Source organism: Strigops habroptila, chromosome 7 (genome assembly GCF_004027225.2).
Source record: "Strigops habroptila isolate Jane chromosome 7, bStrHab1.2.pri, whole genome shotgun sequence".
NCBI lineage: Eukaryota > Metazoa > Chordata > Aves > Psittaciformes > Psittacidae > Strigops > Strigops habroptila.
In genome coordinates this window covers 66,935,467-66,961,567 of record NC_044283.2, presented here as the reverse complement: position 1 = coordinate 66,961,567, position 26,101 = coordinate 66,935,467, and the positions used below count along the sequence as shown (strand labels likewise).

At 36.6% G+C, this 26,101-nt stretch overlaps 1 long non-coding RNA gene across 1 annotated transcript in view; it reads right to left on the bottom strand.

The window, feature by feature from the left end:
- LOC115610853 overlaps positions 1–26,101 on the bottom strand; it is a 91,029-nt gene that overhangs the window by 7,442 nt on the left and 57,486 nt on the right. Inside the window, exon 4 of the long non-coding RNA XR_003992362.1 lies at positions 24–156. This is a non-coding gene — a long non-coding RNA (uncharacterized LOC115610853). The remainder of the gene's footprint in view (positions 1–23; positions 157–26,101) is intronic.

Genomic DNA, 26,101 nt, shown 5'->3' with positions numbered 1-26,101 from the left:
AAATAGGTTTCTTTTAAACCCACCTTTCATTCTTTTATGGTTTATCCCCAAGGTGGGAAGTGGACCTTCTTTATAGACTTGCCTTCTCAGCAATCCTGGTGTGCTGGACTTCAAAGCATGGGCAGAAAATCTCCATGTTTTCATAGCAGTAAAGATCTGAAAAAAAAGCCAAACGGTATGTTGTGCATCAGTTTGCTAATATCAGTTTGGGAATCCTGTTTAAAATGAAGAATATTGTACATATTTGAAAAAATAATACAGTAAGCTAAATTGCAAGACTATTAACATAGAGTTTTAACTCCTCTGAGGAAAAACATGTTTCTGAAATTAACTTAGTTCAAAACTATTATGTAGTTTATATATTCATATAGAAATAGTTTTATAATTCATATAGAAATGAGAGATTTCACTTAGCTTTTTGAAGTGAAGTTACACATGGTGGTTATACCGAATGAATAATATTCAGTGTTATTCATCGGTTTAGAAGCCACTGGATAGGGAATTATGCTGTCCTGTTAGCATCTTCTCTATCACATTTTTCTTTCATCTGATTAATAGCATATTAAATTTTGTTTATTTTATCAAGAGATTAATCAATGATGAGGAGCGTTGTAAAATTTGTATTTTTTTTCCTGAATCTAGGAAAAAAATACATGATTTTCTATAGTGCCTTCTTGTGCCTGACTATTTTCTTCCCAATAATCTTGGGATGGTTATCATTTTGAGTAGTCTTCCACTGTAATTTTGAAGCATAAATTCATTTTCATAAAACCACTAAGAGTTATGAAATAGACTGCCCCCCAAAAACCAGAAATTAGCATGAGCTGCTGCGACAAAACACTTCTTGCATCACTTTGGTTATACTCAATGTTTTTCATTTTTGGCTACATATGATATATTATCCTTTTCTTATTTTAAAAATATTTGAATACACTGTAGAGTGTGTACATTGCTGCTTGTAGTATGAGACAAGTAGTTTGCAGGTACTACAGTAGTACCTGATGTTTGTGATTTATCTTGATCTTCCCCCTGCTTTCAACATTTTGATGAGAAATACTGCATACCAACCTGGTTAAGACAATGCAATACTTATAATTATTTACTTCTCAAACACATGTGCAAAGCTTTCATATATTAATAGTCTAGTATATAAAGAAAAGTAACATACATAAAGTCTTCAAATGGAAAGTAAAATAAACTTAACATTTCTTTGAAAGTTTAGTTTGCGTGAAGAAGCGAAACTGAAAACCAAAGGACTAGAAGAGATCTCCTGGATAAGGTCCATGCCACATCATAGCCACCTCATAAAGTCATCCAAACACATTGTAAAACTAATTCTTTTACTTCCCACCCTTTTGTGCTACTACTTTTGGTAGCACCTCTTGATTGTAAAGGATGAATGCCAATTATTTTTTTTTTCCCCACATTAAAATCATGCTATCTGTCATTCCTCATCTATAAAGTCAGTCATTTGTTTCTACGAATCGAAAGATTATCTCTGTGCAATAAAAAGACTGCTTTACATATCAGTCAGTTACTTAAAGGAGTAGCTACATGTTAGCTCATGAATGAATTCTGATAAGTAGTCTGTGGGGGATCAAGAATGACATCCCATTTTCCAGATGGGAAGACTGAGAGGGGGGAAAAAGAAAAAATAAAATATTAATTTCTAATCCAAACATACTGAAATCAACCTAAAAGATTCACATCTTATTTTCTAAGCTTTACTGCATCTACTGATTTACAGGATCGGCAGACTGCACAGAACAGCTACCATCTCCAGAGTTCACTTACCACACATACTCGATCTACTAAAAGGTTATGCAGGAATGTATGAGAGAGTATAGGTGCTCTGAATAAATTAGAATAGGCCTGAGAAGACATAGTGTTCACACTGCTCAGTTGTGATAAAGTCTTCTCTCAAATCAGAAGTTTTCCCATGCCTTTTTATATAGACTTTTACATTCACTGGGTATTCACATCATCTCTAGAATAATTTGCATATCTGCCTAATATTTAAGGAGGTATATGATGGCCTCTAGTGGTGCATATCAGCATGAAAATGCTGAACTGCTGCTCTATTTCCTCATAGTTTTAAAGATAGCGTGTAAGAAGAATGTACACACTCCTGAATTGTATCTTACAAATTAAAAGAACAGCAGAATATGGCACACAGCAAAGAATATGAATGTTTCATCTCTTTTTGCTTGGTAACAAACAAAAAATTTCTTGAACCAACATCATTACAGTAGAATAACTTAAAAATATTCCAAATCTTCACCATTTCATCTTTTTTCCTCTCTCCCAGGTTTCTGATCACTCTACGCAGTTAAGCGTTAATCTGCTGGTACTGTCAGTCACTAATTCACTGGGGATACTGCAGATACTGAACAAGATAAAATTCATCTATGATTTTCCATATAGAAGGTGCTTACAGAGTAGATATTCTTCAGTTTTAATTAGTCTTTCAAGTTAAAAAGACTTTCATCATTGCATTTGTGAAATATTTTAAACAGAAAGACAGTACTTGGTAAACAAATTCCTAACAATGAAAACACCAAAATACAGTTTTACCGTACTAATTTTACCTTATTCTTACAAATGGCTTCTCATAACCCAGAGAACTGTAAGGCGGCTCACACAGCTGATGGGATTTGCTATCATACTACAGAGTACAAACAGGTAGGCAATTAAACACTAATATATTCTTTAGCAGGTTTAGTATTAAACAGCTGTGTGTCTGTGCATCTTCTCTTGAATATATTTGTTTTGCTATTTTTATTTCTACATGGCCAAAACTTCACTTTGTCCTTCAAAATGCTTAGCAAAAATGTCAGCACTTCTAGGTTGAAGTTTTAGGCTGTAATTTAATCCTGAAGAGTTTCATGCACTCTTGGAATTAATATGATGCGAATTCACAGATACTAATTTCTTTTTAAGCAGCAATATGTTTTTTTTCTACCAAAGCAATTCACGATTTCCTGGGAAGTTTCTATATCATGTTTTTAAACATCTGTTAACATTTCTATTCAACAGCACACAAATTTACAAGAATTTGAAAGGCAGAGCTACTGATCTTAGTCAGTGTCCTCTGCAGCTCTGCTTCAAACGAGTGTTCAAAAACTAAGTCATAAGATAGACAACTGCTGTAGCTTGTTCCTATGGCTAATGCAGAGATGAAAAGACACAGTAAGGCCATTCAAGGGAGCTTCTGAACACACCTTTCCCTCTGTTATGCAAACATTTTGCAACAGCATCCTTTCCTATCCTGGGCTATCTGCAGATTCAGTCCACATGTTTTGTGGACACAAACTTAGGGGGAGAAGGATGTTACTAGGACTAATTTTTTTTTCCTCATTCTGAAAGTTATTTCACAACTATTGTTTGGGAGATGGAAGCATGCAATGTCACAGACCCTTTTCCTGCGATTTCTGTGTTTTTGCAAGGAAGACTGTTCAGGTACAATCGGTGTTCTTTTCACTGGAAAAGAGGCTCAGCAATGCAAAAGTTGAGAGATGCCTGCAAACTGCACAGACTGGCAGTAAGCAAAACCTTTTCACATCAGAATAAACAGCTATAGGTGAGGAAATGCCTAATCATATGGTAGGTAGCTGATTAGACCCTTACTGTGCATTAGCTTCTTTAAAGTGTAAAGAGTAGAAAAGCTGAACAATTTTCTTAAACGTTTCTGGGAAGTTTTCAAGAATGTATGTTTTTTCAGCTGTATCTTCTTCCTTGCAGTTTCTCGTGTTTCTCAGGGTCTTATGAATTTTCAGTATCTTACTGCCTCTTCAGCTACAAACAGATACTTCTGCTACACGGTCCTCCCCCCAGGCACCGTGTCCCATATCGCAGGGTTAGCAAACCAGGTTTTCACCCAGCCAAAGTGAGTCTACTAGTTGAAAACCAAGGAATGATCCTTTCACAAGGGGATTTTTCCTCCCACATCCTTCCTCCTCTGCCTTGCTCCCGCCCCCAGCATCACATGCCTAGTCTCCCGTGCTCTCTCCCTGGGATCTGGATGCCCAACACAGTGTGAAATATTAACTAGATAATGATTTTTATTTCCCTTGCAGGAGATCAGAGGAACTACCAAGAAAACCATTGCTAAGAAGCAGAGTGCGGAGAGTGCCGTCATCTGAGGAGCAGTCACCAGTTGCTCTCTGTGCAGCAGTGATGTTAATGTACAGTGCTATATCTTAATAGCCATCTCAATTGGCTATTAAAATGCAGCACTGCACATTAAAATCACTACCCCACTGCTGCAAGAATACTTACCAAAGATGCAGTCCCTTGAAAATTACCTTTCAGCTCAATGGAATGCTGCCATGCCAAATGAGCTGTCTCAGCTCCTCTAATTTTCTGCTAAAGAAATAAAACTCTTACTTTTTAATTTTAAATTTACATCATTATGCTGAATGGCATATTCATCCAGGGCAACACAGACAGAGCATGCATATACTGCACGCACTACCTCAGAATTCAATAGCAGAAATACTCTGAACCACCTCAAGAAAACTGTGCTAAACTTTCAAAGGAGTTGTTATTCTCAGTTTCTTTAAAGAATGCCTTTTAAGAGCACCTGCTTGCAGGTACTGGGGAGAACAGGAAAATGTAGCTGGTAAATGTTTGTTTCTGGAAACCTACAGGTTATAAAGCAAGTGAATTCTGAAAAGGTGGGACAACAGAGATGATGAAGGCTACAGGAATGGACTACAGCCAAAAAGAGGAAGTGGAAAGGCTGGCAGGCTGTATAATAATGGGGAAGGATGAAGTTTAAAAAAAGAATTTAGTCTTTCGGTCCAGAGATGGTTTGTAGGACCACTTTGTCTCATCTTCTGAGTACGCAGATTCAGGTGAGAACAAGGAAAGCCACAGAGGCAGCCATAAAAACGCAGAGCGAGCTCATGTTGCTTTCCCTGAGTCATAGTAGATGATGATCAAAAGTCAAGTCAAAGAGTTACCTGGAATGTGGTAAAAATATGTTTTAATTGCATAAGCTTCAAAATGTAGACAGGGTCTCTCTGCTTCAAATATCTACTGAGCTAAATTGATCTGGTTTGAAAGGTGAAGGTATATCTGTTTGATAGGCTTGAGCATCTTACTGCCTCTTTAGCTACACAGAGCTGCTGCACACCTTATGCTGCACAGCCCAGCTCTCGCAACCATTCAAGATCTGCCTGATCTGGTTTGAAATGTAGAACTAGTTAGGGGTATTCACATGAAACCGAGTTTCTTCAAAGAAGAGCTGATCCATAAACTTTATGTTTTAAGTATACTGGCCATCATCAGATTTGCTTAATTTTTTACCTGGATTGCTGATATATCTGCGTAGGGCCCAGAAACAACTGCACTTTTTGGCTTAAGTCAGACCTAATTTATTAGGCTGCCTCAGAGCCAGGGACTCGAAGCTGCAGAGCAACAGCCCCAGGGAGTCTGCTAGCAGGGCTGTCCTGGATCCTCAAACCTCGAGGGAAACTAGCAGCTAGCCCAGTGGAGTTGACAAGGTTGGCAGTTTCATTACTGGTATCATCTGGGCTACTGACAAGGACATCAGTTTCAACTAAAAATATAAAGGGACAGAAAGTTCTTATTTGTCAGAGAAATCAGGTGTGTGATTTCTCAGATTTAGCCCCACGAAATCCACACATGTGCAAACTAGATTTGCCTTTTTTGACAGCTCTACTGCAAAATTGATCCTTGTTTTTCTTTTCAAGTCTTCCTATAAGACTATAAAACTGATCAAGCTGTAAAAAAAAAAAAAAAAGACACCCAACCAAACAAAAACACATTCTGAACTACTTGAATGCACAGGATGATGGTTTATATAATCTATTGCTAGAATTTGCAAATATCTGCCATTACAGTTCACTAAAATTAGGAAAATGTTGTATAATTAGCTCTTCAAATAGAAAAAGCAAAAACACTGCTCTGCAGCAGAGATCATTCTCCTCCCTTTTTAGTCTGACATTCTCCATCAGTCTCCACAAACACAGTAACACATCAGACGGCAGTGACATTCCAGCCTACGCAAGAGCGTGGGAGCAAGCTAAGAGTATGAAGCTCAACTGCGCTCAAATAGAAGAAAAAGGTTTGGCCAGGAAAAAAGTCTTTTAGAATTTTGATCTTCACAGAACGGCTGAGGTTGGATGGGACCTTCGGAGATCATCTGGTCCATATCTCCTGCTCAAGCAGGGCCACCAAGAGCTGGTTGCCCACCACCTTTCACTGGGAGGTACTTCTTGCCCTCATGCTTTGGTTATCCTTACGGATCTCAGTTCAGAAAAGGCAAATACTTCTGAAATTAAGTGTGTGTGAGGGTGGAATTAGTGCACCAAATAGTCTAACAGAGTCTTGGCTGGACTCCACACTACCCGGCACCAAAGCCTCCGTGACTTCAGGAAAGGGTGACACTTGCCATGTGTAACTGTCCAGCTGACAAAGGACAGACCAAACGAGCACCTGCCTTTACAATAAAAATAAGTCTTTCTTAACAAACAGTCTCTGCAGAAAGAAACACTGTGCTGCAACATGCCCTCCCCTCCTCCTCTTTTCTCTTTTCCTCTTCCTATTGTGCTTTAAATAATCTGCGCCACTGCTTTATGCAACACCAACAGCAAGCACCAGGAAGATACTGCACTGGTGACCTTGGATTTTCCAGCCCATTACTCCTGACTAGTCTCCACAAGACTGCTACATTGCCACCTGCCACACAACACCTCCTCCAATGTCGCGAGGAAGTCAAAATCTGTTTGCGCTTCCCCCGGTCCTGCCCCCCTTGTGTCACAGAGCTTTTTCTGTCGATCTGCGGATAGAAGGTGATACAGGGCTGCCAGTGTGCTAAGGATCCTTCCTTCCTCCTATGCCCATGTTTCTCACTTATCTGATAGGAGGCGTAGAAGAGAAAGGAATATGAGGGGAAACAGTTCAATTTTCAGCCTGGTTAAAGGAGTATTTCTAATCAACAGATACTGCAAACTTTATAAAGAAATCAGAAGTCCAGTATGTATTACAATTTTAAATAATTTTTCAGAAAGAAACCTAGGTACTTGCAACGCATAAAGATGCGTGGACAGCCTGAATGATTATGTCCAGAAAAAAGGGGTCAAAACAACGTCCTCTCCACTTGTAGCAATTTTTACACGCAAGCCATATTTGAAGTAATTAGCATAGTTGTTTGCCTTTTTATTTCTACAAAAGCAGCTGACAGACTATCCAGAGACCCTAAAGAAAATTGCCTCAGGGGAAGACAAAAGCTGTCAACATCAAGCTGCAAAGATCTCTTTGAGGAGGAAAACAAATTCCCAGCAAGAGAAGTTGATATGCTCGCTGATGAGTTGTTCAAATATGAAACGCAGACACTTGGAGGGAGCCTGCTGCAAACACATCCATAGAAGAAACAGAACATTTGGCAAAAAATTTGGCACAAGAAAAAATGAAAACTGAAAGCAAGCATAAGGATGCAATGGAACTAAGGCAATGCTGGCATGCCATACAGAGAAGAGGAGCTGAAGGGAAAGCAAATATGCCTAGCAAACTAAATACAAAAACATGTGCTGACTGGCAACACTATCTGTAAGCCCTGGCTACTCCCAGCAAGTAGTGATGCTACTTGATTCAAGTGTTAAGGGAGCATTTTATGTCACACAGAAACATGTAGTAGAGCTGTTGATATTACTGTATTTTATTAAACTAATACAACAGCAACAACAAGAACAGTTTAATAACCTACCCCAGAGAGTTAGCAGAAAATTTTCTGTTTCAAAAGCTTTTTCAATTCCTACAATGAATTTCCCACAAAGACATTTCCTGTAGGCATTGTTAATTTTTGTTTAAATGCCTCAATTTCCTACTAGAGTGTAGAAAATAAAACAAATCATTTAGACCCGTTCAGGTAATTTTTTCCTTTTGGTTGAGCTTCTTGTCTGAAGCTGACATTCTGTGAGAGCAGCGTATCTTGATATATTTAAATACTTCAGCAAAATTTAAATGTAAAAATAAAAACTTCGCATGCTCTTACAGTCATAAGTCGAGCCTGCCATGATCTAGTGGCACCTTTAGTAGAGTCCTTGAGTATTCCTGTGAACAATTATTTAGAGATACTTTGTCAACTTATGTACCCTATTTATTCCCATATCCTACTAGAGACAGACAAATCTTGGTACCCTTCGGAGGAGTGCCCCAGAGAAGTCACTCAACAAGAAAGGAAAAAGTTTCAATTTCTATTTTGGGGACTAGAGTTTTCTCTACAGTCAGATGGTCCAGTGAAAAATGAGGAACCATCAGAATCCACAAGCAGGAACTTCTATATGAATCTAGGTATCCAGCACGTAATTAAAAAATTAAAATACCTCCCCCCCTACTTCTACAAATACCAGGGAAGCCGCACAAAACCCCTGCAATACACAAGGAATTAATGAAAGCAATAATATGTAAAAATACTTAATCTATGTAATTTGATGCCTTTTAGCTGTTTTATAAAGTAATTCAGGCAGAGCTAAGATAATAATTCCACTACAGACAATAAGGCAGTCATAAAACAGGGCAGGTAAAGCTAAGACAATAATGAAATTATCTAAGTAAAGCCTATTATCTTCATTAATTTTCACTCACTTTCCACCACAGTGGGAAGATATTAACTTGCTAATATCTTCTATCCTATTCAAAAAGAAATGCATCCCTTGAGCAAATAAGCTAAATTATTAATTGCTTTGTATCAGGATTTATAAAATAATAATTATGAATGTGTGCATAAAGTTGCAGTCTTTAGATGAAATTGTGACTGATGGCTGTTTCAGAGAGTATCCCTGTCTGTTACTTTACATAACTCTGAAATCTGCTGAACACCTTGAAAAGGCCAAATATTTTTTATAAAATGTATCAGTAAAAAAATTTGAGTCATTTTACTAAACTAAACTTATCTATTGCTGTATCATACCTAAAGGAACCAACAAGAAATGACTTACGGTCTTGCCAAACAGTTGTGACTGTGGCTCAAAACCAGTTTCTAGGATGAAGTAATCAGTTGCCATAATCCTTCTGTGGAAGCTCTAATACCCGTCTCTGAGAATACAAGATGAACTCGACTGAAGCTATTTGCTTCAGGTTTCAAAATCACTCTACCAATAAATGGAAGACGTTAGAAGTCAATAAGCACAAATCAAAGATCTAAACCCATGCCCTTTCATACGTTGCAAACATAGGAAGGAAAATAATTGCCTTCTCTAATATTTCTTGGACCTGGTAAATCTCTTATAGGACATGTAGTGATAGGACAAGGGGGAATGGCTTTAAGGTGACAGGGGGTAGATTTAGATTATTAGGAAGAAATTCTTCACTATGAGGGTAGTGATGCACTGGAAGAGGTTGCCCAGAGAAGCTGTTACTGCCCCATCCCTGGCAGTGTTCAATGCCAGGTTGGACGAGGCTTGGAGCAACCTGCTCTAGTGAAAGGTGTCCCTGCCCGTGGCAGGCGGCTGGAACTGGATGAGCTTTAAGTTTCCTTCGAACCCAAACCATTCTATGATTCTATGATTTATGCCTGAGAAAATCTACAGCTTCCTATATACATGCAAAGCTACAGGCAGCCTTTAGTTGTATGTTTTTTTCACGTGCTCTGAAGTCAGTTATTTTAAAGGCAAAGCTAAAAAGATGCACCGATCTTTAAAAAAGTTCTTGGATTTTCTTAAGAACCTTTAGAACACCAACTTCTTTCATCTTTGTTTATTATCCACAACCCTCATTCATTATCCTTTTAGTGACTTTCAAAAGAAAGTGTGTACGCATTCGGGTGAAGCACATAAAAGAAATAAACAGCCCAATTTTATTCAAGAGATCACTCTGCAAATTAAAGTTTCTCTATAAATTGTAAAACCTGTAATAATACTATAAAAGCTACTAAAATCCCCAGTCCTTCAAGACCTACTTCAGGACAGCACAAAAAGCTGCTTATTTATATGAAAGCAAGAGGAAAAAAACCACCACCAGAAGTCCACTACAAACTCAATTTTTTCCATAACTTTTTAAGTAAACTGCATAATGTACTCCTCAAAAGTCTCCATGGAAGAATTGGTCCAGCACCAAGAGTGGAAACCAAAAACAGTATACCAAGGCATAACAGTAATCAACGACCACACGTTTCAAGTATTTTCAATATCCACAAACCAGTGATACAATTGCAGTCAGAAATTCAAATGACTTAAACTAAAATGCCTGTGTTAACAAGAAATGTGACCATAGGAAAGTGAAGCCTCTCAACAAGATCCGCTTGTAGCAGATTTAAAAAAGTTGATCAAACTCTGTATTCAATATACTAGAAAAAAAGATCACCAGAGAGTTCTCCAAAGATGTTAAATTCTATCGCAGATTCCACTAAAAGATGAGAGACTAGAATCAAGACAAATTTCAACTTCAATAACTATAAAAAGACTTAAATCTGTCACTGTGAAAGCATACAAAATAATGAAAAGAATCACAGGAGACAAAAGAATTATGACTTCGAGGCAAAGCACACATCCAATGGACCCCAACTGACTAAAGCAGATTTAACTGAATAACAATATAAATCCAAACCAGAAAATTGTACATGTCCCAACACATTTTAAATTCATAGTACTGTTGCTTTTGTTGTTGATTAATTCCAAAATATCTAAATGTCAGCGTTTTTAAAAACAAAAATAGAAAACAAAAAGGACATTCTGCAGCTGCCTCTAATGTACTAAAGCTTCCAATACCAATATTAGAGATCAAGACTTAATTTTGTCTGGAATCTTACTCAGCAAGATTGGCAGGGGGGATGACAGCAGGTAGCAGAAATAACTACCATAATGTATCAGAATATGATTTAAATTACACTCTAAGTTACATGCATTGCAATTCAAAACCAAACATACCAGTGATTATATTCTTCAAAAGCAAAAGCACATCAGAATGATGACCCTGCTATTTTCATTGAGGGAGACAAAGCACAGTAAATGCTCCAAAGATACTCTTGATACAAAGACAAGTGGATGAATCAAGTCCTTACTAAAACTTCCAGAGCCATAAATTTTGCACAACTACAAAACCTGGATAAATAATTCTGGTTTCTCTCATAGGTTTTGCTACTTTAAATGTAGGGGCTTGGCTCTCATTTCAAGAGTGTTAGACACAGTGACTTTTAGACACAGTGACTTAAAGAGAGGACTATGGAAGTGAAATAAAAATTGTTATCACTTTTGAAAAATCTAGTAACATGTCCTTGTATAGGATCAAGAGTTCTAATTTGTTTGTTCCAGGAGCTGGTATTCCCCAACACACGTGATACAGGAGGCAATGTAGGAGACAAATATGGGCTCAGACCATAGCTTAAAATAGAAAATAAGTTTAGTAATGAAGACTTGCTTGAGAACAAGCCATCTGCAGTTAATCGAGTTATTGAAACAATTCTCTATTATGTCCCATGTATAATGGCCTCAAGGTTTTTACTATTGGTAGCTGGTCTCCAGAATGAGAACTCTTCAAATGATGATTGTCTAACACAAACAAAAGAACACCACCCCCACCCCCCTCAAAATAAAAAGCCACACACAAAAACCCCACAACACCCAAACACCACAAAACCAAACCACTAAAATAGTACAATTAACAAACAATCCTATCAGCAACGAAAACCACCATTATTAAAGAGTAGTAGATGAAGTGGATGACATATGCTACACAAATAGCTGTCTAAAAAACAACCAAAATTATCCCTCAAACCTCCCCAAGCAAACAAACCAATAACACTTGGAAGGCTGATGTATATTCCTGAGGAATCATTTTGTCCTCGAGATTCCAGCAGATCTTTCCTTAGACCTTCCAAATATCCACTGTGCACATGCCCTTATACTACCTCATGTCTTTCTGGTGTACATGACACAGGACATAATTCTGACAGACTCCTGCTTATTCATCTATTTTCTGTACTGGTTACCATTAAAGCATAACCAGTATGCTTTATGTGGCCAGCCAGCCTTCTGAATACACAATGCTGAAAAATATGATAATTCCTGGATTCTGTGGAGCAAATACAAGTTATTTAACACTAGTGCATACTACAGTAATTTCCATGGAGCTATAAACTTAATATTATGTAGATCTACGTTTTAATTCACTGCATAAGAGCTAGGTGGCAACAGTTGTAGCAGGAGATGCAACTGAATGGATGAGAACACTGAATGAGGCAGACCTTTGACAAATCACCCAGAAAAGCTGACAGTGAAAGACAAAGTACCTTAAACCTCCCGTATTTGAGTTTTATTTTAAAGTGAATAACGTCAAAAATACAAGGAGACGTTCCATGGAAGTCAAAGACTGTAAGAACTAGGGTTAAGAAAACTCCAAATACCTAACAACCTAACAAAAACTCACCAGAACGTAAGACAGACACCACATCCACTTAAAATAAAAAAGGCAAATATTAAAGAAGAAAGAGAATTCAGACAACTCTGGCTGTACACCTCCTCTATGATTATACCTGATCTGAGCAGCCAGAAATGGAATTTGGGCTTCTGTTCCCATCTATTGAAGTGCAACTCCCCTTAGAGTCACTGGAAGTAAAGCCTGAGACACAGAGGGCAAACTAACTCCTCACTTACATTACAGAGTACTCCCATCATTGATGTTAAAGGAACACAGAGTCAGGGAAACTGTTACTGAGGATGAGTCTCTGAGTACACGCTGGCAGCTGAATTTTCCTAAAATTGCCATAAAACACACATTTACAAGTCTCTGACAGCTTCTTCACCAGCTGAAAAAATGAATGGGAAATTACATGGTGGAAGCTGCTGCTGAAGAATTGCAATAAACATGAATGATAGCATATATGTAATATCACGGCACAATACACACAAAGCTCCTTTGAAAAAGTGGGAGGAAAGAAAATTAAAGAATCCACTATTGGAAACAAATACAGAAGTTCTTTTATTAAAACTTCAATGGAAGTCAAGTGATGAATTTCAAAAGGGAATTTTGCTTGGCTAAGGAGAATTTAAATAAGAAATGAATAGTAGGTCAACACCTTCACATTTTATTAAATATTTCATTGCAAAAAAAAAAAAAAAATAAAATCCTTCCTTCCTTTGGTTGCACGTTCTGCATTCTGAACAGAATGAAAACCTGCCTGAAAATTATAAATTCTTTTAATGCTGCTATTTCGCATTAATATATTATGTTAGCCTTAAATTATTATAGTGGACAAACTAGCTGAGCTGGCTTGCTTTCAATATTGGTGTTCCCAAAGGGAAAATGCTGCTTGTTAAAGCTAAAATCTCCTAATGTTTTCCTGAATGAGAAGATGTAGAGAGTGTTTTTAAAGCATTAACAATGTTCTTATTATCCCAATATAATGTTTGCACAAGCTAATGACTGTTACCATACAATAACATAATACACAAACTAATATGAATGTATTATCTGCTAAGAAACAAGCATCTTCCTCACACTACATTTGAAAAGCAAGTATGCTGTCCCAAAGACAAGTTTCTTCTCATGAGGCCTTATGAACTACTACAACTCCACTTGACACTTTTTCATACCTGGAAACTGAGGTATTGGAAGGCAATATTTACTAAGTGAGGTTCAAGAAGAACTCAGTAGCACTGTTGGCTTTGGCATGCACTGTGCCTTTGTTGCAAGAGTAGCAGAACTGTTGGTGCAGAACAGCAGCTTTGGAAGGAAGCAAGCAAGAACACCCACAGACAGCTTTCAAAACCTGGGATTTGCCTTTTTAGGGACTGTCTAGATCTGCACTGATTCAGTCAATATATTTTTAAAATCAATATTGCACTCAGTTTCCTGGATGCCCATCTATAAGAAGTCCCTAGCACTCTGTGGGAGGGAAGACTAAAAAAATAATAAAGTAACTAAAATGGAACTAGAACAGAATGTGGGTGTTTAGTATAACAAGTATGCTTTGACAGGAATGTAAGCAGTTTGCAGAAAGTATTCAACTTGATTGGCAGAAATCTCTTGGAAGGAAATTAATGATGCAAACTATTTAAAGGAAAATAAGAAATACAATTTAAGCATATTGGATACCCATTAAGGACTGAATTATTTAAAACCTATCCTACATTATGATCCAGCAGCCCTCAAAACTACTGGTTTTATTTGGAACATTTATTTCCATCACAACGTAATCAGAGAAGTAGTTAAAGAGCAGGTTTGACATGTCTGTATAAATCATATTATGAATTAATGGCCAAAAAACAGTAGTAAGTGTTCACTGGTCTGTAGAAAGAGAAGCTTATGTGTCTTCTATACTGGAATATCTGCATTGTCCTGGGAACCTTTTGCCTTCATGTCTCAATAGCCTCTTTTTTTGATTATGAGTCAAACTATGTTGATTATAACAGTGGGAGCAACATGGGGTTACTGGCAGGAGTATAGAATCCATTTCTTTTTTCCTGAATAAGATACATTTTTTTTTGCTTCTTTATTGTTAAAGAGCAATAACCCAAAGAAATTGTTAACCTGCTCTTACCAGCCATCCATTTTACTGTCTCGACAAATTCTGTATCAAATATTCTTATTTTTCTGGGTAGGAAAACCACCTACTTAATAGCCATGAAAATATTCATGGCTATCAGAATATTCAATCACTTGCTTTTTATTACTTGTAGAGTATTTCTAAACAAAGAAAATAATAAACAAAATCAAACACCACCTAATATTTACATATAGAGCAATATCGAAGCTAAATTTATTAAAAAAAAAAATAATCTGTATGTCCATCTAATAATTTTTCTGCTGGGTTTCGGAAAAAAAGCCATGGATTCCAAGAGATTTCTGAAGGTTGCTCTTTACAGTGCTACTGCAACACCAAACAAGTTCACCCAGAGGAAGGTGGGAAGAAAGGAGGAAGAGAAGCTAGTAAAGTCATAATCTTTGCTCATTGAGCTTCTGGTGAGAGATAATAAAATACTAACTCTCAAAAGACAGATGGAAGACATCTCCAGGGAAGGATCTAGGTTAAGTAAGGACCAAAACATTTGCAGGAATGACCATCAGGTGATTTGTCTCATACCCACAAAAGCAGTAAACCTGAAGCAGTCTCTCATTAGCTGTCCCATCAGATTGCTGTTGATAAATACCAGAACTGAAACGTGTTGTCTAAGAAACATGTTATTTTCCTGCTTCACCGATCTTAAATGTTTGGAATGCCAGATTAAAATAATGTAATATTGTATTTAATAATCCAAATTGATAACTGGGATTTACCTGCTGTTCCAAATAAGAAATGCTTTGTAACAGAATATAATATTCTGGAAATAATATAGCCACAATTTTCTTCAAATGGCTGTAGAATAACAGTTACCCCTATTTTTTTAATAGTATGACATACATGCTAATTTTAATTTCTCCAAAGTCAAGTAAATCAGGCAACTGTGCGCTTCCTGACCTGGCATGTCATGCACCCAGTTATAAACATCTTATAGTTATTATGCTTAATTAGCAAACTGGGAACATGTATTTCATACAAACTGTTCTTTATAGAGGTATCTGTATACTTTGTGTATATTAACTGGACTAGGGAAGGGCAGAAACATGCCAAAGAGGAACTGAATGACACAAGACTCCCAGAGGAAATAAACATTTCAAGTTTTTGTACTTTTCCCTTTTCAACAAGTTGTCTGAAATATTTACTTTAAATAAACTACTTGATATTGAATTCTATTTCCCTGTTCCATAAAGTTTCTGTGAACAGCAACGTTGCAAGAAAACCCAAAACATATGCAGAGGGATCATTCCCTTCTTGCCTAATACTTCTGTCTTTTTGTGTCTGGTGAAAAAATCAGTGCAAAAAAGTGGTGTCTAATTCTATCTTTTTTTTTTTTTCCCCCCGGGTTGGGGAGGAGGGAAGGAAAAAAAAAGGAGAGAGAAATGGCAACGTAAGTCACAAGTTTTCTGAAGAAACAGTTGTTGATTCCTGCACAAGGAATAGGATTAAGCCACAAGGTTGAAACTATGAAGCGGTCTCTGTTAAAAGGAAGAATCTACGGTGTTCAACCTTGTAGAGCTGCCTAAAGACCTTTCTACTTCCTAAGTTTCTCACACAAAAACATTCTTTATGCTCCACGGGCATCTGAAATAATCACAGTGGAATTCTAGTACTATATTAATTATTCTCTATTCTGTAATAATAATAAAAATGAAGACATCAGAATAAAATATACAATTTTGCAAATGCTTTAAAGAGACGGTGACTCTAGTCGAACTGATGCACTAAGGATATGCAAATGAACTTCTACATGCCATTTGTAATTCCTATGGTTCCCAAGCTGCCAAACACAAAGGCTGCTACGGTACTTCAGCTCAGCAGACTACTCTATAAAAACACATCTGTTATTAGCACATTAATGAAAAGGCCTTTCCATAATATACTTTAACATGTTAATATGCTCTATTTTATTTTTAACCTCTCTCAGCTTTCAAGCAATTTTTTGATAAAGGAAAAATAAAATTTGTGATCTGGGATGAGAAATCTACAACCTTGACAAATATTCACTATTTTCTGATTTAGTACGTCTGGGTGCATTTAGCAATTTAATGTAATCTAATGAAGATAGGCTTTTTAGTTGCACTTGTGAATCCAACCATCAGAGTACACACTGAAGTAGTTATCCCAGTATATCTATAAATTGTACTAGTGTGTCCAGTTATTTTAACAGGTTTGTAAGTTCTTTTAACCATTTTTGTTCTTACTTAGCTCCAACTGCTCTTATTTTTTAAGTTAAAGGTAACCTTACCCTTATCCATATTAAGATTTTCTACCTAAAGCTGTACTGCTGCTGACCACATACTCTGTGGTATCAGGAAAGCTTGATTAGTTTAACTGGGACCTTAGCAGACAAGAAAATAATAAATGTTTTAAGAAGCCATGGTCAGCTTAACAAATATATGCCTGATATGACTTTTGTGACTTTGCTATGAAGAAAACGAGAGGTAATTTCTAACCTTCTTGAAAATACATGCAGAACAAGTTACCAGTCAATGAGTGAGTAAATGAAAGACAAGGTGTCTTCATTGGCAGGCAGATACTGGCTGATGTTCCCTATTTAAGCGCATTTTAGGTAAGAGATGCACATCTAATATAACACACAATATATGCACAGAATTCCAGTAAACACACTGCAGTTCTTATTTGATCCTTGATCTTCCCATAAAATAGAAACTAGATAAACCTAGATTAATCTAATAGGTTGCCCTGAAATTCAGATACCAAATTATAAGGAGGAATACTCTGCAAATTCAAAGACTTACTACAAATTAAAACAATAGAGATTTTGATACAAAAATAGTTGTGCCAGGTAATTAGCATTTAATTTACAGTGCTTACTCTGTCTTCTTAATTATAATGTAATGGTGGTGTTCTCTTTATCATGTCCATTGCTACAGCTCATGAAAAAGTTCAACATGAAGAATAGAATTACACATGCATAATATTGATGGGAAGAGGGGATCAAGTGCAGTACAAAGATTATATGTATGTCAAGATACTCATTAAATAGACCCTCAGAACAAATAACCAGAAAAGTATGTTCTAAATAATGAAGTGTATTCTTCCCCAAACCACAAATACTTTAAGTAGAACTTTATGTCATAAGTTAGGTTAGTTTTCCCAGTGACAAAGTTCAGGTATCAGGAAGCTTCACTTGGACAATGTCATCGTATCTGAACATCAGGTTACTTTCAAAAGATATCCTACAGCCCAAGTATAGCACCAGAATGTCCTGTTCTCACCCTGCATCTAATTCTTTGTTCTTCTCATGTCCATTTATCCTGCAAAAACATTTCTTAGTTTCAGCTGGTGTTAAAGGGACTGTATAGGTCAAAACACATGAACCTTTTGAAGCTGAATAAAACCTTGAAATTAAGTAACTGAATGCCTAAAGAATACAGTATATATGGAGAAGAGGAAAAAAAGAAGTCTCTCTATACACATTTTGTGTTTTTCATATTCCCACAAACCCTGAAAAATACATATCTCACCGATTGTACTATCACCAATATAATGCCAGCAAATTTATTCAGTATTGGGAACAATTTTAAACACCTTTAAGTACTTACCATTGTTTTTCTTCATTTATTATTGTAGCGCAACCCCCCCAAGTTTTATTTCAAGTGAGACAGGAATGAATTTCAAAGATTACAATTAAAGAATCAACTTGCAGTTCTGCAAACATTAACATACACGTGCAGTGTAAGTACAGGGTAACCCCACAGACACCGGAAAACTGCTCATCTGAGGCCAAAGGTTTCCTACCCCAAATCCCGTAAGTGACAAAATGCCAGCCAAACATTTTATAACAGAATTATTTATATGCATGAATATCTACAGGGAAGAATTACTCGCACATATAAAACTACTGTGAGGAATAAAACCCTAATCACAATTTATGTCCACATTATAATCTCTAAAACACTTATTTTCAAATATAATGCAGTAGATAATATTAAGAAATACTTGCTCAGAGCTAAATATAAACAGAGTACAAAATACGTATTAAAATGTCATTAAAACATTACTACATTGAAGTACTAGTTAAAATTATACAATGAATGCATACATCATGATTTGATTTAGATGACTAGTGGAAAATATTTTGAACAAATGAGATATATTTATGTGAAAGACCACTCAAATACTAACTGAAAACAGATATTGACAGGAACAAACTCATTTTTAAGAGCAAGCTCTTCAATGTATATTAATTTTTTCCCCAATTATCCCTTTCTGAGATTAGCCTCTGAATACATGATTACCCAGTCATATCACCTTGTGAAGAGATTAATCTCTAATAACACAAACAAATGCCAAGACCAGTCCTTACATAATTAAATATCAACATTTAAGAAAAACTGTGAAATTCCTGAAAAATCTAAGGAAAAGGTCTCAGACTAGTTTATTTCATATATTGCTGCTTCGTCCTTCAAATAGAATTTTTGAGAATAAAGAAACCAAACCAAACAGCCAAATGAATAAAGGATTAAAAAAAAAAAAAAAACAAAACCAAAAAGCAGTGTTTATTTAGGGAAACCAACATAAGTGACTGCTGTTATTATTCAGATAATTTTAAATAAAAATAAAAATTGGTGGTGTGCCTTCTTACACTAACAAGCAGCACAACCTGTCAGTGACTACAAATTCAGAAAGGAGGGGAAGGGGAAAAAAAAACCAAAACCAACAAAATTAGAAAACCCCAGAAGCCCTGAGGATACAGAATTCAAATAGCAGCCTTAAGAAAATGAGTAAAAAGCCCAAGTGGAAAGTTGAGGGGAAAGAATTCACAGGACAGCCAGAGAGCAAGGAGCATCCTAGGAGCAAAGCATTGAAATGATGCATGCAAATAACAACTAATTGCTGGAAGACCTAGGAAGGACAATATGAAGAAATATACAGAAAAGAATATCTGAAAATCTGTCACAAGCCTAGCATAAAGCTTGGCCTTTTCAGCAAAACAAATGGTACTCCATTAGGCTCATGTAGAAGAGGGTCCTCCAATTTTAAGTCATATAGTGGTTTTTCTTTACAAATACTTAGACTGAAGACTGCTGCAAGCTGTAACCTCGGAAGAGACAAGGTATACAGAATAGGGGCTTTCTAGCAGAAAAATTCTGTCCTGGTGAAATCCAGCAAAATGATAAAACCTGCAAAATGTCTTGAGCTAAAAAGTAATAGGGAGAAGAGAGAAAAAGGAGCTTCAACGGGCACCTTTAAGCCAGAGATATTTTGCTTGAAGAAACAGACCACTTCTGTTTCTTTGTCCCTTCGATACTGCTAAATTACAGGCACTGTAAGTAAAGCAGATTTAGCTGAAGTTATGAAGGACCAGGAAAAAAGGGAATAGAATTCCTATTGACTGCAGAGACAGGAAATGAAATTCAAAGTCTCGGAAACCTTGGTTCATTTTTTTGTAAGAACTTCTGAAGCATTGCTAGTACACATTTTAATTCATCAGTGATGGTAGCTTAAAATGTTCTAAGGCACAGAGCAAGAGGTTTGGTTTTCTGTTGGAAGCTCTGTTTTGAATTGGAATAAAAAAAGTCATCAGTATATACTCATATGCAGCATGACTCACAGTATACTTGCATTCAATATTCACACCGATACTGTCTCCAATGAAATCACAGGTGATAGATACATGGTAAGCTTTCTCTCCTTCTCTTAACATAGTTCAACATTCTACCCCTAAAAACTAGAACTATATCTGTGAATTAGAAAAAGAAAAAAAGGCATTAAAAATAAATATCAAAACCGCCTAAATCAAAACAAGACAATGGATTCTGGCCACACCTCAATGTTGTGCTAAACATGGAAGACAAAGACCCTAATTAGCCAGCCCAACCATGCATTAATACATGAATGATGAATATCCAAGAGGATGGCAACTTGCAGCGACCAAGTCAATGATTCATAGAGAATTTTCCACACAGAAGAAACGATCACCTTCAGAAACGAGGTATACGTTGTCTTTTTGAGCTAGGAATTGCCTGTTAAGTGAATTATAACACAAAAAAGATAGCATCTCTCTTACCATGTATGGAATGGAGCTTAACCTAAAATAAAAAGCTTTCTGTATATTAGAAAACTTATTAATGTACTTCCTGCTTTTCTCTATAGAGATATTTGTACCAAGCATAAGTATCTTGGATCTCTTTGGTATCAGTAGTTAAATCTGTTGGTGTTTATACAGAAACCTTCCCCCAGACACTCCTTCAGTTCCACCCTCTTGTTTGAGCTAAAATCCCAGACTGGAAAAATAAGCACAGGAGAAATTTAAAAGCAACCATAGTGCCACATACTATTTAATCACAGGGGCAGAAGCATAGGAATTTCTTTATGGACTGAGTTCAGGACACCTCCTTGAGGCAAAACAATATTTCTACTGGGCTAAAGCACTGTGTTTATGTACCTGAAGAATGATAAATTAAAAGCCAGAGCTAGTGTGGAGTTTGTAAATACTCACTTAATGTTTACAGCCAGGAAATGAAGCAAATCATAAAGCTTTTGAATTAACCACTGTGCATATAAGCATTTCTCCCAGGACCAAAACTTAAACTGGGAATAGTTTGGATGATAGCACAGTGACACTTAGTTCTAAGTTACCTGTAAACGCTTGTTAGAAACAAGGACAAGCAGCAAAGTTCCCAAATCATGCTTTAATGCTTAGAATGTTGCACAGGTCACATCAAATTAAGAACTCCTGAAAAATACCAGAATGGGAGAGTTAATCCGCATGCATTTCCTAAATGTGTTGAGGAAACACTTGTAGGATTACTTTTTTTTTATTTTATGACTGCAGTGTTTTTAACTTCATACCAGCAATTCATCAGTCCCCCTTCAGCCACAGGAAATTTGTTTGACCCACAATGATGGATTGATTTACTTCAGACATCGTGTGGCTTACGAAGGTACTAGCTTGTGTTTTATATGGAGGAAAGTTTACTCTTACTCAATCCCTCATCACTCCGTAAGATCATCTATAAAACAGTGATCATCACACATAGACATAAGACTGAGACCAGGTCAGCAAGGCAAAACATAGGTTTACCTTTTGATCTTCACAGTCCATTTTTGTCAGCAAAACGGATGATGCATGTGGTATATATAACGTGAAAAATGATAATTAAAGAACTTGCAACAGAATACGGAATAGAATAGAAACAAGAGAAAAAGTCTATGCCTGAATCTTGATATTTCTGAAATCAAGGCAAGGAAAAAGTGTCAGCTGCAGGAGAAAAGAAAATTCATTTTGATAAAAGATAACTGGTAACATAGAGCACAGGGAAATATCCAAATACACAAAAACTATGGTCATGTTTGATGCTGTGCTCACAGGTCAGAGAGTTTTTTTTCAATGTTTAAAGGAGCAATCACAACACTCAGTCAGGGAATAATGATTTAAACAATTACTCTAGTAGCACTTAAGGGGAGCTATAATTCTTTTACATAATTTCAAATTTTCAAGAAGCACTGTTTCCCTTCTTTTCTCAGCCTGAAGCAAAAGTGGAAGCAGATAGAAACCAATACTTTATAATTTCATATTTTGGAAAGCATGCTTAAGTTAGACAAAGAGGCGTTTCCTCAGGCTTTTGAAACCAATCTCATATGTTAGTGATCGGAAGCAAGAAAACATACATCATGCTGCTGCTTGAGTCTAGAGGTGATATCAAACAACAACAAAAAAATTCCCTGATTTGCCAAATAGGTACTTTGAGTTTCTTATTTTATTTAGTTGTCAAGAAACCAGGAGAATCTGAGAGCAGCCCTCCTAAAGGATAACAATTCTTGACAGCAAATACTTGTCTGTCTTCAAATTGTTTTCCTTTTGCTGACAGCTTTCCAATCTTCTCCAGAATTAGCTTGGATTGGTTTTCTTTCCTTACAGTTCCAGTTTCCTTCAGGTTTATGGTTAGCTGGAAGATAGCGTTGTCTATGGTACGCTACATTAACAGCTACCACACAAAAAGCTGACAGTACAGCCTACAGTCATATTCCACAGTCCAGCAATATGTGGCAACTGACCTGACTGCACTGTTCAGCCCATGAGAGGAATTGAGGAGGCGAGGGCAATACTACCAATGACCACAGTATTTTGGGGTAACATTTCAGGACCACCATGACTCAAGCATCAGCCCTGCTATTTGCTCTGCATGGCGGGGCGCTGGGTCACAAGGGCTGGGAGCTCTATGTTACAATGCCTTACCCAAATAAAAACCTAAGAGGAGGGCTCATCAACTCCCAAGTCAGCCTTCCTTCTCTGCCACACTCTCAGCAGGCTTAGGAAACAAGGGAGGTACTGGAACAGGCTTCCCAGGAAGTGTTCAAAATATATGTAGATGAGGCCCTTAGTGACATGGTTTAGTAGTGGACTTGGCAGTCCTGGGGTAACAGTTGGACTTGATCTTAAAGATCTTTTCCAACCTAGTTGATTGTAAGGGAGATACTTGCCTCCATCTGAAGAGCAGTACACCCAAAAGGGCCAGATTTCAGGGACACAAGCATATGAACTGCTAGGAAACTGCAGCTAGAAAGGCTCTTTTGAGAATTAAAACTGATGTAGAAGTTAAAACTTTATTTGGAAAGTCAGGACAATATGCATTTGAGGCAATATATATTATTCCATATTAAACAGATTAAAATTTATGCATAAAAGAAACTGCAAAAATCAAACAGATGATGTAGTAGTGGTCAAGTAGCAATGCGTAAACATAAAAGCAGAATACAGCATGAAAGAACCAGCTGTATCAAATATTCACTAACAAATGGGCAAAACTGCAGAACCACATTATTAAAAGCCTGAGAGCACCCTTGGTTTCCGTGGAAATTAAACCCTTTACTGCAGATGAGGAATTTAGTTAGCAACATTTGCAGGACACCTTCAATAAATTCAGATCACTGGAAACAGCAATCAAGCTCATTGATAACCTTGCTCATAATCAGCCTTCTAAAACAGCAGTAAAAATCCAAAACACAAGGTAAGTGTCCACAAAAGGGCACTTTATTCAAATTGTGATACAGATTCTTGTAGTCTTAACAAGCATGAAATATGCTCCCTACATTTTAGAAAGGAACATAGGAAAATATTCAGCATGCCAGAAATAAGAGTTGAAAAGCACCTTCTACACATTCTAAAAATAAATGGATAAAACTGTTGGCAATACAATTCTGTTTTATTATCATAGGAACATTATTATATCAAGTATATCAATGCTAATTTATCCTCGGTTAAAAAAAAAGGTAGTGCGACTAGATAAAGCTTCCTGAGTTTTTTTGGTTGTTTGTTTTTTTAATGTGGTAAACAGGATAAGGAACAGCTCACAAAAAGGAAAGTTTTAAATAGTTTTTTTTGGTTTTTGTTTTTGTGGTTTTTTTTTTGTTTTTTTTTTTTTTTAAAGCAGTGTATTGTTTTCTGTGCAAAACCAAGAACATTAATAATGATTCAACCTTATTTTGTAAAGGGAGTTTTTGTGATTCAGAATTCCAACTATGAATCTTACTTGGTACTGCTCAGCCTTTTATTTTGAAGCTTTTCGTTTCTTATTAAAGAAAATGTAAATTGCTCTGAAAATGTTCTCTGTGCACAGGAACAGGCAAATCTCCCAGGGAACAACCTACATCTCTGAGGCTGTGACCAATCATTTGGCTGTTGAAATTAAAAGATACTACAGAGTCTCAACTTCTTAGAAAATGACAAGCTCAACTTCAGAAATATAAATTGCCAAATACTTAGGGTTTATTTAGCATAGAAGAAAACAAATTCTTTCCTACTTTTCAGATTTTCTTCATACCCAAAAGGATCTCTGGCATTTCTAGATGCATTGTATGCAGTGCCCTGAGGGTACTTCTGTTTGTATTATTATAGGTGGCTTTGAGAGCACAAAGGGAAGCTGAGCAGCTCTATCCTCTGTGAACTGTGAATGAGAGCCCTGTAATACAAAGAGAGGCACCCCGAGGGCACCAATGAACTCGTGTGTGTGACTAAGTATCTGTGTATGCATGCTTTAAAACATAACCAGGGCAGAACTCTTTCAGATGAACTGATCTCTAAAGGCTGCAGTCTTGACAGGACTATTTTTCCCTTTTCTTTAATATTTCTTTTTCCAGATGCCTTGGCTTGCTTTCAGCATTATTAGTGTCTCTGATAACAGAACTACCTATGTTTTTCTAATGTATTCAAGGCCTTATGGTTTGAAAATTTTCCCTTGCAGTGACTGGTTGTCAAACTTGCCATAAAGAGCAACCCTAAGTAATTACATTTAAACAAATAAAAAAAAAATAGTGCTTCCATTAAAATCCTAAAGGGTCTCTAAAATACTTGTGTTAAAAGTAAGCACCTATATTTTATCTTAACTATTTCCTTTTGTTTCAGGGGTAAGAACCAACTTTTACATTGAGATCATTTGATATTATCAATGTAGATCAGCTTTCCCCAGCTTTAGACCAACAGAAGAATTTTCTCCCCTCCTTGTAGATATTAGGCAAATAACATTTATTCTACCCAAGCAAATAGAAAAATAAAATACAAATGCTCACAATGCTATAAAAAGTTATGGCTTTTTTTTGTTGTTGTTTAAAAGATGACTAGCATCATTTACAAAGTGTTTAAAAAAAAAAAAAAAAACTGAAAAATTAAAGTGGGCTTTAATGTTCTTCATAGTACCACAAAAGAGCAGGATAAAAATTAAAATGGTGGATCTTATCTTGCAACGGCCTGCACTAACAGGAGCCTGACTCCTACAAATAATTCAGTATGAATGGAACAAATCATTCCCTGTAGCCTATGCAGTTTTCGACGCCAGGTGGTATTCTTCCCATCTTTGACCTAAGTCCATGAACATGGACTTCCACTTTATTTCAAGTGTAAGTGGATGCTTTTATCTATCAGTAAAGATAAACCATAAATCTGATGGTTTTCTTTGCTGTCGTGACCTAGGCAGCTGCTGGCTTGTAGAGCTCCAGCATGGCCTTACTGGGCAACTGTAGACAATTATGCGTGTCTCTACCAAAGAATAATTTGCATGCTTTAGGTATTTATGATCTCGTTTCCTTAATCGATTAAGACAACTTTGTTTCAAAGTAGCCTAACTTCTACATATACCTGGAAGACTCAGAAATACCTCCTCTATGAACAGAAACATATACATGAAGCACTTGGTGCCCTCAGTCTGCAAAAGGACATGGAAAGCACAGCTGTTAGCGATAGCAGCTAATGGTGAACACTGTTTATAAGTTACCTAAAAAGATCTAAAAGTCATTTAACAATGAAGCACTTAGGCCTATGCAAGTAACAACCTTCTTTCTAAATTTATTTAGATCATACAGCACAACCGTTAGCAAAAGAATCTGGATTAAAAAAATACCTTTATGCCAAACTTGGGATCAGCCACTATGAATAACTCAATTTCTTTTAGGTGAAAAAGCAAGGTATGAATGTGGATTCTTGCAAAATAACTGACTTCTCCTAGAAGAATGTTGAAGAGCCCCTAGGACACCAGAATAATAACAAAAGTAGAAGGCTCATCCTTTGCTTTGTGGTTTTATATTAACAAATTACTAAAGCAGCAGAAGTTTGGT